The sequence below is a fragment of the Cupressus sempervirens genome, chromosome 5, assembly GCF_028749045.1.
Source record: "Cupressus sempervirens isolate cs-2001-9-10 chromosome 5, ASM2874904v1, whole genome shotgun sequence".
Lineage (NCBI taxonomy): Eukaryota > Viridiplantae > Streptophyta > Pinopsida > Cupressales > Cupressaceae > Cupressus > Cupressus sempervirens.
The window spans coordinates 494,624,137-494,639,718 of NC_143122.1; the positions used below are offsets into that span (position 1 = coordinate 494,624,137).

General features: G+C 36.2%; 1 pseudogene; it reads left to right on the forward strand.

Annotated features, from left to right (window-relative positions):
* Nucleotides 1-539: 539 nt before the first annotated feature.
* Nucleotides 540-15,582, forward strand: part of LOC149556889 (uncharacterized) — a 66,298-nt pseudogene continuing 51,255 nt past the window's right edge.

Genomic DNA, 15,582 nt, shown 5'->3' on the forward strand with positions numbered 1-15,582 from the left:
AGGAGAAAAGAAAATTGGTCAAGATTGACACCTTCTACGACATTGAGTCAATCAAAAAGTTCTGGAGGTATGTTCTCAGGATTATCATTGAATATGTCACTCTTGACCCCAAGTTTGATAGAATTAGGACTCATCATTTTGTTCTGTTATATCATTTTAGACACAAAGTGAAAATTTCTCTTCCATTTTATATTTTCACCTCCATGGCCAAGAATATAGAGGGGTTCAATAAATGCCCTATTAAAAACCTTGCCCTCCATGAGGGTCTTCTGCTTATGGTTTATGAGTTCTTGAAAACCCTCGCTATTGGTAAAACCATTGAGGTTTCGAGCAATGCTTCAGAGGACACTGCCAGTTCTAATTCTAGGGATGAGCTTGAAGTGAAATCAAAGAAAATTGACATCCCATGCAAAGTTACCCCTACTACCCATGATCCCCACATCCCTAGCAGGAAGAGCCCCAGATGTCTTCCCTCTATCCCCCCCTCTCCTCATCTCAAGGAGGTGAAAGAGGCTAGTGATGATGAAGTGGAGTCTGATATGGAGTCTAAGGAGGAGGATTCAAAGACGGGGAAGGATAATGAGATGGAAGAAGATAAGGGGACAGAAAATGATAAGGAGGCGGTGACCCCTATGGACCCCAAGGATAACCCTAAGAAAAGAAAAGTAAACTAGGTCCTGCCCCAGGAACATCACAACGACCTTGTTGATGTGCCCCCCAGCCCCACCCAGCCCAATTTGCCTCAGGAGGTTCCTATTTTGCCCCCAGAGGAGATGATTGAAATCATGGTTGAAAAAGGGGGGCATGTTATCAAAAAGAATAAGAGGAGGGCCTGGAGGAACTTCTATGGGGTAAAAGTCAGTTTGTGTATTGTTAGAGAACCTGCCAAAATCCAAGTGGTGGAGGACCTTGACAAAAGCACCTAGTACGACGAGCTCATTGACCCTGCTCTTTTGGTTCTCTCCGACAATGTGCATGAAACTGGCTTCAACTTCCTGAACAATGGAAAGAATAGTATGATTGACAACTTTTGGTCCATCAAGTGGCTTTTTCAGGAAATTGAGGCTTTGAAGGAAAAAAGAAACCAACCCAACAACCAGGGAACTGACAAGGACCAAGATGCCAGAGGAAGAAATGACCAGGTGGGCAGCCAGGGGAAAGACAGAGGTTGGGTCTCCAGAGACCATCACGATGACAGGATCACCAAGCTTGAGCAAAAGGTCCAAAGGCTAGATTCTGTCCACCAGATAATCACCAAATAGATAGTGGACACCCTTCACACCTTGAATGAGAACATTGTCAATCTGGGGGACTATCTGACTACCACTGGCCTTGAAAGGGATGCGAAGTAGAACACAAAGCAAAGATTCAACTAAGATGTTCTTTAGAAAGAGGCCAGTGACCAGGCGAATTAGGGGAACCAGATGAACACTCCTACCAGGATTTAGGAGGGCGAGGCCAGTCAGAAGGACAATGATGCTGCAGAAATATTGCTGGCCATGGACACAGATGACCACTAGCTTGCTCACCTGTCCCTTCCTCTGGCCTTTGGTCATTGGCTTCAGGCCTTATTTTTTCTCTGGCCTTTTGAGGCAATTTTTTTTTAAGACTGTTTTATTTAGCTCTTTTCACTATAAAACTTTGGGTTTCAGGATCCCTGTAAAACCTATTTTACCTAATCAAAAACTACCATGGAGGTGACAAAACTCAGCCATAACTACCTTTTTACATTCACTCAGCTTACAATTTCACTGGAAATTAATTTGGATTGCCCCAGCTGAATGAAACTAAAAACTTGGTACCTAAGACAAATCCTTGCCTAACTAGAACTAGTGGCTTCCATTGTAAAAAAAAAACTCTAGAAACAAAAAGTTTGTCTTTTTCTAGTTCTGACGATATATAATACTCCTATATGGGCTTATCAAAAACTCCCAGAATCTCAGTTTGAAAAATATGCTCCTACTAACACTTTGAAATTGCACCTGGTTGCAAGTATTAAATATTTTTCTAAGTTTCAACTATAGGATAAATTCAAATTTTATTTAAATCTATTCCTACACATGCTCTTGAGAAGAAATATTAAAAATTTAACTTTATGACTTTTGATTTTTCCCTCTCAAATTCCATTTGGGTCAAACGTGGTTGACTAACCTGCACACTCGAAAGTGTCCCACTCTAAACCCTTCTATCCAAACGATTCCATGAGTTCAAAATGCTTGGATGTCGGCTTAGAGCTCCCTATCCATGGAGTACAAGAGAGTGTATTTCAATTTCAAGGGCTCTCAAATGAGCCTTAGAGATACTCTTCTTGCTAGTAAACCATGCAATGGGAGGTTCCAAAGATAAGATGCAAGAATGCAAATGTCTCAAGGAGTCCCTCAAGAGTGCAATGCAAGTATGGAAACTAAGCTAAGATGATAATGCAAAATGCAGCTATGCTAAGCATGTATGAGAGTGTTACAATCCAACTATTAAGCTATGTGAGATTAAGCTACATGTAAAAATAAAAGTTAAGCTAAGCTAGAATTCCATGATGCCATGGATGAGAGAATGGAGACAAGAAATAGAAGTTCTCCACAAAGCTCCAAAGAAACCTGTTAGAAAACCTGCAGCATAACAATATTCAAAATGAGGATGGATCCTTTAAGGGGGAAATATCTCTCCCTTTTAAAGTTGTACGGACGGTAGAGGTCAAGATGAAGATGGTGGATGATCAACGGTAGAATTCGAAAATAGGAGTGATCCATGTGCACACACAAGTCAACCAATAGAATATAAGTTGACTTGTCACATAAGACAAAAGTCTCACAAGCCTTTTCTTTTAATTGTAAAATAGAAAAAGGACTTTATGTGTGCACTTTAAGTGGGTTAGAAGAATGGGATGTTTTATTTAATTAAAAGGGGACATGTTCTTTTAATCAAATAATGAACTTAGGATAGCATAATCAAACTATAGGTTATAATCAAATAAATTGATTATTAGCAATTTGGTCTAGGTAAATGATTAAATTAATTTAGCCAAAATGTTGAAAAGGGGGCTAATAGTCTAGATGACCATTTTTAGGTGATTACATAACCCTGCCACGTGTCATGCCCTAATTGGCTAGATTTTTGAACAATCACCTAAGAAATCCACCTAGTCACCACATGTCTACCACGTCACTGGTCACGATGTCACATGATGAGTAAGCATCGTGCCACATCATTGTGACATAGTGACCACGTGACACATGTCATCTTCTACCACCTCAACATCTAGTCATAGGTCCACATCATCTCGCCACATCACTGCCACATCACTACCACATCAGCTGGTTTCCATGTTGCATGGTTATTAGTTGAGCATCTTTTCTATGACAACATGGCGATGACCATCTAATCTGCTACATGTTGCCATCTTATTCCTTTGATTTTTAGACTGCCATGTCATTTCTCAATTCATCATTCTGTCACCATGTGTTGGCTACTAGTTGGTTTGGTCAAAGTCCAGTCAACATGATGTTAGCATTTAGTCAACTAGTAAATTGTTCAAATTTTCCTCCTAGTCAGATCTAGCTAGTCATAGGCCCACCATGTAGCCAAGACTTGCAAAACCATGTGTCTCAAAGACATCTTCTTAAGTGAATGCTCATACTCTTAAACACCTTTTATATCCTCCCCACAGAAGATGTGGGACAAAATGTTTTATTTTTTTCACCAAAACCAATGCTCCTAAGTCTAAGAATAAACATTTCTCTCTGCAACTCTTCATTATTCATCAATTGGTCTTTTTAATGATCTACTAGGATTCAAGCATCTAATGCCTCTTTACCTTCTCCTCATGACTGGATACAAGCTCCTTCAACGGATCTTACTCAACCTTCCCATTCATTATCGATGCAAAAGTTGGGAACCAATAATATAATAGCAAGGGAGGAGGAGGAGACTTTGTGATTGATATAGATGCGGTCTTCTAAATTGAATTGGGCTCTTCCTAAGCATAGTTGGTAATGGAAGGCTTTGCTAGGCAACCTATTCGATTATTAGTTATCGACTGCTAGGGAAAATAGGAGTATGGCAGTTCAATGCTAGTCTCGAGGCCTAGAGGTTGCCCCAATAATATAATAATAGTATTTCCTTAACATGAATAAAGATACACCCTTGATTCACTTTAGACTCCTACATGAGGATGGGTGTAGCAAAAATCACATTAGGGAAAGGATAGATGGCTATGAGAGCCTTGCCTACTATGACCATGACCTCTTATCATGAATTACGGTGTCAGTATGTTGGTGCGACAAAATGTAGTGTGATAGTGGCCTATAGTGTTTTCATGGAGAAGGTCTACAACCTTACTCTTCACCTTATATGCCTTGTGTGATTCCTTCAATGTCACCCTCAACTCTCTCTGCTTCCCTTTTTGTTGAAGCCCCTTTTATAATATTAGCACTTGAAACAAAAGATCATGATACTAGCCTCATTGGGTAAGAAAAGAAAAACAAGTTGTTGTGGAATTTCAAATAACTCCTCATTCCTACCTCCCTTAAAATAGATTCTATGAGGTGGCCCACCACAAGAATGAGAGTGTTGGTTGTGAATGGTAGCAAAAAAGGAGGATTTTTTTGCCTAAGTATGTCTTTGCTTGATCCAAATTGATGCAAATTTTTGCTATGATGTGCTCGCTGACTTCCCATCTTATTTGTTATGCAATATTTTGACTCCTTTCCAAGTCATTAACTTGCATATAATCTTTTATTTCCTTCAAAAAATGTTTTCCCTTTCATACCCTCATAATGGAATCTCCTAAAAGTAAAACTCCATCTTATCTTTACTTAGGAGATGATAGTCAACAATTCCTACTCAGTCAACTCCATTCTATATGATAGGCTTATCAATTGATACACTTGCGTCATTGACTTTTAAAGGCATTGTGAAAACTTGGTGGGCATTCTGAATAATTTTGAAAACTTATGCTATTTGAAAAAATTGAATTTAAAAAATTGCATTGGATACTTTTAGGAATCCCTTTCAATACTTCATTCTTCAAAGCATCTTATTAGTTTGGCAAAAATAGTCGGGCCCCAAAGTGAGTCTGGCTAATTTCTTTTGCATTTCAAACAATTAACTTCTTAAAATGCTCTGGTGAACACCCAATACTGATCAATTTTTAAATTAATCACTAGACCATCATTTTTTAACTCAATTTACAACTTTTTTCAACTGTCAATGTCTTTCCAAGTGGTCCTTTGACTGGCTTTAAAAAAATGACAAAAATACCTGACTAGGCTTTGAAATCAATCCTACTAATTCTTTGCTCTATACTTGGGGGAATGGGAACCAGGGCATTGGTTTACTATCATGAGGAAAATATAAATCTATAATTAGGGTTTGTGATGAGTAACAAGGAAAATTTGGCAAGCGGTCAAAGTGGGCTATTTAGACTTTGCAAACTAGAAACACTGGCAAAAAAATGGTATTTGCAAAAGGAATGGACTTGGGAAAGTGTGCAGATAGATTCATCAAGATTTGAAAATTGGCACACTTAAAGAGTTTTTAGAGGAGAACACAATGATACAATAAATTTTACCTCACCTATCACTAATATAGAGATATGATATCATGAACAGGGGTATCAACCAATTTATACTTTATGACACCAGTAAAACTTTGCAAATTACTTAAGGAATTGCATTCAAAAACTGATCAAATGGATTCATCATAAGCTCAAAATTGAAACATGGTACATCTCTGACCTCTAAAATGAAATGCAAAAGGAATTTTATCATTTTAGTCAACTAGGTCAAAGTTATAACTAGTTAAACAGGGCTCCAAGAATTCTGAACAATTTGCATCAGCATGACAACAATAAAAAACCAACTTTGAGGGATTCAAAATCTAGTCGAAACATATTGAAATGACTCAAAATATATAAAATAGGCTCTTTGGTATGGACACTAAACACTCCCAAATTAGTGAGTCATGAAATGTTATTGGGTGCAAGATATTCAAATGCAAACACAACCTCCTATCGCTGTTCGACACTTAGGCAAAATGCAGATTTGGACACCACTCAAAATAGAACTTCACGGTATGGCTCAGAATGACAATTTATCATCATGGGATGAGTGGATATATTGAATTCAAGGCGTTAGAAGCATTGAACACCTCTTAGGCCTCAAACAAACAACCAGGTACATATGCATCAAAAAGCACTTATAGGGCATGATTTTTTGAATGGTACTCAAAATTAGGGCTTCAATTTTGAGTCCCAACAACAATGGAAGATCAACAACTAGTGGATGCATGGGTAGAGGTGGATAGATAGGAGCAGTCCTTGAGAGATGATTTAGCAAAGGCTCGATGAGAGATGGAGCGACATACAACTATGGCAACATACTATCATGGGGTATATATTGTTGCAGTCCCTACAGAGCAATGGGCACCTATGTACTCAAAGAGAGCTGGGAGATCAAAGGGTATAGTGTAGGCATTAGACAAAAGACAAGCTCCACCACTAGGGCCACCACAAACTATAGAGGGTGTGAGTCAGTCATAGGTCAATTTTGATAGTTTTGATTGTACTCCATATAGTTTTGAAATGAATATCTAGATTTTGGATCCCACATGTGTATATGTATTTGTGGCACATTGATATATATGAGATACTAGATTTGATTGATAGATTTGTGTACTTGTCTCATTTTAATGGATGTTTCAACATTTTAAGTTTTCCTGTGATGTTTAAATTTTTGTTTCTTGCTCATGTATGTGTTGCTTTGATACTTATGTGGATATGCTCATGTATCTCTCTTATGTATGATGTTTAACTCTCATGTGTATGATATAGAATTATGTTTTTGAAACATTTAACACTTAGATAGATCAAATGTGATCTTTAGATTAACTCATTTTGATGACAAGATAGCAATAGAGGTGAAGCGAAAGATTAGGAAGATGAAAAAGACACGATCCTAGAAGAAAGCAAAGAAAAATATGAAAGCAATTAGCCAACATGTCCAAGAAAAGATGAATAGAGAGCTCTCCCCATATGCAAGAATGTAAAACTATGCTAGAGAATGAACCTACAATGCAAGCTAATATGCAAAGTAGTTCACTAGTAAGAAGTGCATAACATTTAGTCTCTAATTTTATCATTGATCATTTATTAGGGACATCCTGAACTCATATAACCATCACTAGTATAACTATGAAGATATAAATATGGTTTATATTAGGTAAGTATGTGGAAATCCAATATAAGCATCAAAGACATGTAAGTCAATATGACTATGTGATTAGATTTCCTAAGTTTAGTATAGCAAGATTACACCTATATCAAGGCATAAGCACTAGGAAAACCCCCAAGTGTGGTCTTGTGAAAATAGTCAAGGATGATATGTTTGTGAGTCAAAATGTCAAGTAGGACAAGCATGAATGCTCAAAACACCATAGACAAACAAAGTATACCCACAAGAAGAAAGCAAGAAAACATGCCCCATGCCCCTGGTCTTCTAGTCCATGAAATCCTTGAAAGACTATTAGGGAGGGAACATATAGAAAAGAAATCATGATAGGCAATACACAAAGTAGATAAATTTAATCATAGCTCAGTTGTTTAAATGTTTAAGTGCATGTGTATAAGTCACCTGGCCATTTCTTCAAGACTTGATTCTGATAGTGAGAAATATCATGACATCAGAGACTATAGGTAAACTATCTAAAAAGTGTTGAGAAACACTTGATGTCAAATTGGGGGTGTAGTGTTGAGAAACATTATTTTGTGAGTTTTCAAAGAAACCCTAATGCACAAGGAAACCTCAAATAGGCTAAGCAGTTGTGCCCCCAAGATGAGGACAAGAAACAATCTCAAGTTAGGAAAAGATGTGGCAAAGTGGGTGATTGAGACTGATAGACACAGGTGCAAGGGTCTCAAGTAGTGCTTGTTTCCAGGTTTTCACCACTTGGAAGATTTTATCAGGATATTTTTCAACTTTTTTTTTTGGAATTTTTTTTATTTGTTTGGTGATACATCAAAGTGCCTATTGCTAGATTCTCCCTAGGATGATCATTTTTTAAGGTTATTTTTTGATTTTTAGGATTTTTTCAACATCATAAATATGTACAAGATAGCTGAGCTATGAGCCTCTAATTATAGAACTTCTTCAAATGTAGGACATTGATAGGGTCTGCAAGTTCTTCCCCTTTAGGAGTAGGTAGTTGATAAGCACCAAACCAAAATATTGTTGTGATAATGTACAAGCCTAACCAATTAGGTTCAAACTTTCCCTTTTACTCTCTATGCTACTAATTTTTTGGATTCTCTCTAAGTACAAGTTTACCTACTTGAAACTCATGAGGGTGAACTTTCTTGTTATACTTAGTAGACATGTGCTTTTTATAAGCTCTCCTATGATCAAAAGTAGCCTTGAGATGTTCATCAAGAGTCTCTAGTTCCTGCACTCACATAGCTTGATGGCCTTCATTAGTTATTAACCTATGTAAGGAGACTCTCAAGGTGGGGATCTCAACTTCTAATAGAAGGACAACCTTAGAGCCATAGACTGGAGAAAAGAGTGTAGCCCCTATAGGAGTATGAATGGTAGCTTTGTAGATCCAAAGTGTTGGATTTATCTATAGGTTCCAATCTTTCCCAAACTTGTGAACCATGTGGTGTAAGATTTTTAGCAATGTTTGGTTGGAGGCCTTAGCTTGGCCATTCCCTTGAGGGTAGTAGATAGAGGACCAATGTTGTTTGATTTAAAATTTATTACAAAATTGTTTGAGGTCCTTGTTCTTGAATTGTAGAAATGGATACCATAACGAAAAATGATGTGGTTCAGTATAAATAGGGCAACATGTTTGCCTATAGTAGCAGATAGTGGTATAGCTTCAACCCATTTGGTGAAATACTTAGTTTTTGTAATGATGAACTTGTGGCCACTAGAAGAACTTGGATTAATTTTTCCTACCAAGTCAAAGGCCCATTATTGAAATGACCAATATGTCATAGAGGGAATTAGCTTGTGTCTAGGAGCATGAATTAAGTTGCCATGAAGTTGAAATTTTTGAAAAGACTTAACATAATGAATGGCATCAACTTGCATTGTTAGCTAGTAATAACTTTCCCTAAGCAGTTTTTGAGCAAGTGCAATTCCATTAGAATGTGCCCCAAAAATGTCATCATGGACTTTAGCGAGTGCATTTTTAGACTCTTCTAGCTCTAAACACTTAAGAAACATTTCATCTAGACTCTTCCTAAACAAGTCACCACAGACCAAAGTGTAATGTGAAGCATTATAGAGGAGTTAGCATTTTTGGTTACATGTGAGGGTTTCAAGAATAACCTGATCACATATGTAAGAGAAGATAACCACATAGCGGGATGAATCATGACCTACAATAGTGCATATCACCTAGTTATCTAAGGAGTCATAGGTAGGATGACATAGTTCTTCCACCAGTAACTCAAATCATGATTCATGTTCTTGTAGTTGGAGGATAGATGCTAGAGTGGTCATAGCATTGACAACCTTGTTTTCTACTCTAGGAATTTGCTAGAATGTCACAAAAGTGAAATAGTTCCTTAGAGCATCTATCAACTTCTTGTAAGGTATCAAATTCTCATCCTTTTTTTGGCATTCATTGTTCACTTGGTTTATAACAAGTTAAGAATTTCCATAGATGTACAATTTAGAAATTCTCCATTCAAGAGCCATTTTGTTAATGCCTCATATTCTACAATTTTGTTTGTGCAAAGGAATAAGAGCTTTTAGGATTTTGGGATCATATAGCCATGAGGGGAAATAAACAAAAAACCTACTCCAGCCCATTCTGTGTATGAGAACCATCAAAGAACATTTTCCAAGATCTCTCGGTGATGTACATAATTGAGGCATCTAGAAACTGAATTTGCAAAAGTGTTATATCCTCTAGTGTAAAATCAGCCAAATAGTCTGCTATGGCCTACCCCTTGATGGCTTTATGTTAGACATACTAAATATCAAATTAAAAAAGAATCATCATCCATTTAGCTAGATGACCAGTAAGTGTAGCTTTTCTCAAAAAATATTTTAGAGGATAACTTTTGGAAATTAGGTGAACTATATGTGCCAACATGTGATTTCAGAGTTTATGAGAAGCAAAGACTACTACAAGGTAGGCTTTCTCAATACTGGAGTAGTTCATTTCATAAGCTACCAAAGTTTGATTGATGTAATATATATCCCATTCTTTACTAGTCTCATCACTTTGGGCTAATAATGCTCCTAGAGAAGAAGTTGTAGTTGAGATATACAAGATCAAAGGTTTTCCTCAAATGGGTGGCATCAAAACTAGAGGTTTAGCCAAGTACCCTTTGATTTGATTAAGACTTTGTTGACATTCATCGTTCCAAATATGGGTAGATTATTTATGCAAATTTTTGTTAAAACATTGAACTTTATCAACCAATTGAGAAATAAATCTTCTTATGGATTGCAGACATCCTTGCAGACTTCAGAGTTGACTGATATTTCTTGGAGGCACTTCCATGATAGCTTAGAATTTTTCAAGATCAACCTCAATGTCTTTTGTTGAGATAATGTAGCCTAGTAATTTTCCAAATGTGACACCAAAGGTGTACTTTTTTAGGTTTAGCCTAAGTTGAAATTGTTCCATATGGTCCAATATCAGACTAAGGTCTTCAAGATGTGTGTCTCATTTTTTGGATTTAAGATGTGTATCTCATTTTCTAAATTTAGCCAATGTGTCATCAACATAATCTTCCATATTTTTATGCATCATATCATGAAAGATTGTGGTCATTGCTCTTTCATAAGTAGCACCAACATTTTTGAGCCCAAAATGCATGACATTCCAACAAAAAGTTCCCTAGGAACATGTAAAAGTTGTCTTCTCTTGATTAGCTAGAGCAATCTTAATTTGGTTATACCTAGAAAAACCATCCATGAGGGAGTACATTTTGTAACCTGCTATCATGTCCACTCTCATGTCTATGTTTGGTAGTGGAAAGTCATCCTTGGGCCATGCTTTGTTTAGATCTCTAAAATTAGTACAAACCTAGATGGATTTATCATGTTTAGACATAGGTAAAATGTTGGAAATCCATTCCACATAGTCAATAGCTTTGATAAAGTTTTCCCTCAGGAGTTTTTCCAACTCTACTTTGAATAATGGGGCTTTATGTGGATGCATCATTATTAGTATTTGTTTAACAAGTTTTACACCTGGAGAGATTAAAAAGTGATGCATAATAAGATCTATGTCAAGCCCTAGCATATCTGAGTATGTCCATATGAAATTGATCTTCTTGGCTTTAATTTTTTAATCAAATCTCTCCTTTTCCTCAATTGATAGTGATTGAGCCACACATATAATTTTAGGAGATTCTTTTGACCCCAAGTTGATATAATGTGTACATTTGATGAGAATCAAAGATCAATCCTAAAAATAGCTTGGTAGACTACCAAGTATCTCATCCACAGGTGCCTCAAGGGGGTTTTCACCATTAAATACATCATTTTTTTTACTTTTTAAATTTTAGATATTGCCACAATGTGGTTTTTGTCATCTGACTGCTTATTTTTTCTATTAATTTTATGACTGAGGTACTTGATATTTGATTTTGTAATGTCAACTATGGGTTCAATGGTAGAAGAAGTGATAGAATCAATGGCATTTAGGTAACAAGCAATCTCATAGTCATTTTGAAAAGGCAGTATTTTAGGTCTCTGATTTTGAAGTGACCAATCATTGAGATTACGGTGAATCAATGAGAGTGATGTGGAAGCTTCAAGGTTGTTAATATGAAAAGAGTCATCTCTGGTGGCATGCGAAGTCAAGCCTATAGTGAACATTGAAAATGAGTGCAAATCAAGAATAGACTTAGAGGGACCAACATGATCCACTAAAGCATGTTGTGAGCCAAACTTATTTGACCCTATACTAGACTCTTTGACTACATTTGGTTGGGTTACATAGGCATGAATTACATCCACTCCTAGCTCACAAGATGCATCTGATAGGCTATCCCATTCATACTCGTGAGAGTCTATACTCTGATCTCTAGAAATTAGATGAGCAATATTTTATCTAATTCATCCTCTATTCATGTCTTCATGGTCAGATTCATCTTGTTCCAACTATTGAGAAGTGGAAACTTCAACATCATTATTGTTAGTGTTTCTTCTCTCAAGGGAAAGAAATTATGGGCATAAAGTCCTCATCTTACAAAGTGGTAGCAACAAAGGGAGGATCATCATCCTTAGATTCACTAGACATGGGTGCTCTTTGATCAAATATTGGTATTTCATCTTCTAGCCCAAAACCTAGGCCAACAATATCTCGAGTGTCATGACCTTGAGTATGACTTAAAGGTTCAACTAGAGCTTTTTTGTTACTAGTTAAGGACTCACGACCCTGATAGCCCATGTTTGCAAGAAACTTATATCCTTTGCCATAGCATTTAGGAGAAATGGGAGTAGTGACTGTGACCTCCTCATCTTCCTCTTCCCTATAGATCCAATCTTTAATTTCTTTTTCTTCTATCTCTACTTCTAGGGGAACTAACACTACTACATCTGAGAACATTTTTCGACCATTATTGGTCAAAATTTTGACCCATTTTTCAACCAAACTTCGACCAACTCATTGGTTGGAAATTTTTTGATCAAAATTTTGACCAACCTATTGGTTGGTCAAAATTTTGACCAATACTTTGGTCAAAAAACTTCCATAGCCATGGTTCAAGTTCTGCCTAGAATTGGTCAAAATTTTGACCAATGAAGGTATAAATTTTGACCAATAAAGGTAGAAATTTCAACCATTGAAGGTAGAAAATGTTGAGCAAGAAAGGTAGAAATTTTGACCATTGAAGGTAGAAAATGTTGAACAAGAAAGATAGAAATTTTGACCAATGATAGTAGAAAATGTTAACCAAGAAAGGTAGAAATTTTGACCAATGAAGGTCAAAAATTTTGACCATTGAAGGTGGAAATTTCGACTAATGAAGGTAAAAAATTTTGACCAATGAAGGTATAAATTTTGACCAATGAAGGTATAAATTTCTACCAACGCCTGGGTGTAAATTTTTTTTTAGGCATTCTGTAAAATAGTTCACATGCCTTGCATATGATATGACATTTTGCATGCATCCTGCACTCTCTCATCTAGCTGATGATGGATTACAGAGAATGATCTGAAAGGATGATGCTAAAAAACACACAATCAAATCCAAAATGAACTTGCATTACAAATGGATTGTGGAAATCTGATATTGTTGATTTTGCATGCATGTCTACTAGGACAATCACAACTTAAACATATATAACTATAAAACTTAAACATATATAACCATGTTATATATGTTTAAGTTGTGATTGTCCTAGTAGACATGCATGCAAAATAAACAATATCAGATTTCCACAATCCATTTGTAATGCAAGTTCATTTTGGATTTGATTGTGTGTTTTTTAGCGTCATCCTTTCAGATCACTCTCTGTAATCCATCATCAGCTAGATGAGAGAGTGCAGGATGCATGCAAAATGTCATATCATATGCAAGGCATGTGAACTATTTTATAGAATGCCTAAAAAATATCAACAATAACTAATCAAACTATTGTAAACACCGATAGTAACTAATATGCTTCTTCATTAATATGCCCAATACAATAAGCAAACTTGGCAACTATGCACAACAAGTTATACGCTAAAAGGAAATCATTTAGGAGATACAAAATTTGAACAACCATATGTTAAGATTCTACAATTTGCATATCCAGTCCAAATCATTTGATTGCTTGATGCTGCTAAAGCTTTTGTTCTTTTCATATGATCTTCAATTTGATATCGTCCTGTAGCATGCCTAATAGCATCAGTAGCCTCCAAAATAGCATTTTTTGAGCGCTGGAAAATGCTCAAGGCACCCTCTATCTTTTCCTTCAGAGAAACTTTAGCAACCTTTATATTAATCTCATCAAGTAGAATTAATGAAACAAAGGAATGTGGCATTTTTGTGGAGGCTACACACTATGGCAATAGAAAATATTCTTGCAACATGGTGCAGGATAGTCATGTGAACATAAGCAATACAAGTAGGACAGATTCTTGCAATTCCAGTCCTATAGAAGCTTAATTACTGAAGGCTGCATTAAGAAACATGGTGAAGACCAAGATAAAAGAAATATGTGGATGATTTTATCAAGGTATGCCTATAGCTGGATAGCCACAACGCATTAGCTTTCTCTTTAAAAAAAACATGATCTAGGACTCTAGTACAAGAAATACAAGAGAATTTCTACATGCTTTTGAAGAAGTTGAGGTGCGGTAGACTACCAGTGGCTATGAGAAAGGTGTCAAGATCCCTAAAATGAGCTGCCCAGGAACACCAAAATTCATTGATTTCCAAATTCAACTAATAGTCATCCAAATAGCGAGGTTCAAGAAGATGGTCACCCATAGTCTGTTAAGCTTGGATGGATATGCATTGCTATTGTTCATGCTCACTATTCAGTACAATAATTCTTTCCTGCTTTTGGTTTAACATGATAAATATGATATGATTGTGCACTTTGTTTTAACACTTTAACAGTTAGTGAAGCTACCATGATAAGTGCTAGCCACTTAATGTGATGCATGATTGACAAACTACAATGGATGGTCCATTGAAAAGTTCATTGCTTATAGATTTGCATTAATGATAGACATGACTGGAATTATTCTGAGTTTAAATAAAATCTAGAATCAAAAGAACTAGAGAAAGCAAACATCACCACAAGATCTTACACAAATGTACTGAGAAAAAACTTATATATGGGTGAGAACTCCAGCAAAAGGTGATCTATGACTTAGATCCCAATTCCAATGGTAATTTATACTTTATCCTTCTGGGGTTTACTATAAGCTTAAATCACACTCTGACAACCCCTACAACCTCTACAATGGTCTCACAAGCTCAATCCCTGGTGACTTGTTCAGACAATCAATTCTGGAACTCACTAAAATTCAAAAATAGCTACTCTAGGTCCCATTCTGTGCCCTCAGATTGCCTAGCATTCTCGACTTGGGTGTAAAATTACAACAATGAAACAAAGTTGAAGTCATATGAACTGAGAGAAAATAAAGAGAAATGAGATGCCATGGGTTGTTTAGGTTGCTTAAACAAATACTATGAAAACAAAAAAATCAATCATCTGCACTGTTCTCAAACTCCAAATCTTAATTAGCTTTCCTTGATGAAACAATTCATCCTAACTACTAAATTCAAAATTGTAGACCTTATCTGTAGCCAAATTCAATCCTGCAAAATTCCAAGAATGTCATCCTCCCGATACAAGTGATACCTAATTCCAATATTGACAACAAAAGATGACAATCAACATTAGAGAAATCTATACATGAGATAATCTGCAAATTCAATGTCATTTCTTGGAGCTTTGCTTATATAGTATAATTTTTATAGAAGACCAATGCATTCATTACACAAATCATGCTTCAAAACCATAAGAAAGTAAAGATTAAATGATGCAAACTTACTCTTTGTCTCCTCGTTTGATTTCACTACCACCATATTTAGGTAGAAGAACATGATCACCTTCCTTCAAG